Below are 2,002 nucleotides of genomic sequence, written 5' to 3'. Positions count from 1 at the left end.
GGAAACTAAATATCATCTGTGAGCTTTTATGACATTATCAAAGGTGAAGATGAATATAAAACCAAAGTCAATATTTTGATAAGTGCTTTGTTTTAAATTTGAAAGGGGCCGTAAGTGTCAGTCTAATTCTCTCTCTCCTTTTAAGTTTAGTGACTGAAGAGCCAAAGAGCTGGCAAATGTACTTTGATATAAGCAAACATTACCACCCAAACATTATTTAAGTGGCAAATGAAAGAAATTCATTTCTCATTGATTGCTCTTTCAGAAAAACAGAGGCATTGGAAAACTGCAAGCTTGTGTATTGCAATTAAAACGGTGAACATACAGCAATTATGTAGTAGCTAAGAGTATTAACAGCAAAGCCTTATTAAATTACATGTAGGAAATTATTCTTAGAAGAAGCAAATTTATGACAAAAATGATGTATTTCCTGAAGTTTTGTCTACTTTTCAAAAAAGTACTATTTTCCTGGATGTATCTGATACTCTTATTACTTGGTTTCAACTACTCACTTTATGTTGGATATTCAAATGACATATTTGTAATTTGATCAGCAGTTCTAAATCATGTTCCTAAAAACTTAGTACATGTCTTCCGACTCATGTTAACTTCTCTCAAATGCCTTTTGATTATCATGTACCATCAAAGTGTTTGTTCTCCTGTATTTTCTACCATATTTTAAGGTACTTTTACCTCCACAGCAGTCAATATTTAATCCAGATCCAGTCTTTTCATTATATTTCATTATATTTCCAGTGTCTCTCAACATCCTGACCTCTTATTCATTTTCACTGTCATTTTAGTTCTTCATTATCTTACATGGACTACTAAAATAGCAGTAGAAGAGCTTATTTCCCTACTTGCAATCATTCCATTTTCTATACTGCCTCTTTCCTCAATATGTGTCTATTTTTGTAAAAACTCTTCAGTAGCTTCACAGTGGCAAGCAAACTCATTACAGCAAATAAGGCCATTTACAATCTGGCTCTATCTATATACAGCCTTACGTCCTGTTCTTTCCGTAACCAAAGCTATGCTTTGCACAGAGAAAACCACATGTGAGCTGATGAACACACAATTATGTTTCCTGCCTCTTTTATTTTGCTCATATTTAAGTGCCCTTTCACCTGCTTCCACTTGTTGAAGCCCTATTCATCATATAATACATAGGCCAAAGTGTGATATCTACTGATGCAACTCCCTGATTTGATGAAACAACAAATTGCCCGGTAAAACTCTGCCATAATGTCATCAGAAGAATTGTCTGAATGAGCTTGCTATAAAGAAGAGGAGCCAACAAGGATTCTCTTCTATTTGAATGCATTTTACTGGGAGATTTCATGGTAGTGATTTCCTTTGCCCTTATAAAATCTGAACTTATTTGTAACTTCACATATTGTATTTTAATTAATGTCAATTATGTTTATCACCTCTGAGAGCCTGTGAAGAGAGTTTCATATACTTTTTTATTTAACTTGCTCTACACAGTGTCTGACAAAATGTAGATCCAAAGTCAATGTGTTCAAATACTATAAAAAGTCAATGAGACTAAAATTGAGATAGTATGGTTGATACTATGATTAATTCACTGAACAATTCTTGTTTTAACTTTACTATGATGAAGCTTGTTGGGTATAAACATGTAGGATAAAAATTTTAATGGATTATTTATGATTTTTTGAAGTTTGCCCATTATGTGTCTTTTCTCCCAACAATTACTCAATTGATTGTAATAAACATTATTTTTTGAACATAAAAAACAAAAAACATATATATACACTGATTACTACCTGGCATTAAAGTGTGTGATGTGGGTTATATGGCAATAGAAAAGCTACATTCCCTGACATCATTTGTAATTCTACACATACACACCTAATAGAGCTTTAGTGGGTATATTTTTCTTAAATTTATTTTTTTCTATAAGTTCTAATATATTGTATTTGAAAAATATAAAAACCTAAATTTGAGAAAAGATGGTTTTGACCAGAGAAATGTGGAA

Source organism: Chlorocebus sabaeus, chromosome 8, assembly GCF_047675955.1.
Source record: "Chlorocebus sabaeus isolate Y175 chromosome 8, mChlSab1.0.hap1, whole genome shotgun sequence".
In the NCBI taxonomy this organism is placed as follows: Eukaryota; Metazoa; Chordata; class Mammalia; order Primates; family Cercopithecidae; genus Chlorocebus; species Chlorocebus sabaeus.
This window is presented reverse-complemented; position numbering follows the sequence as displayed.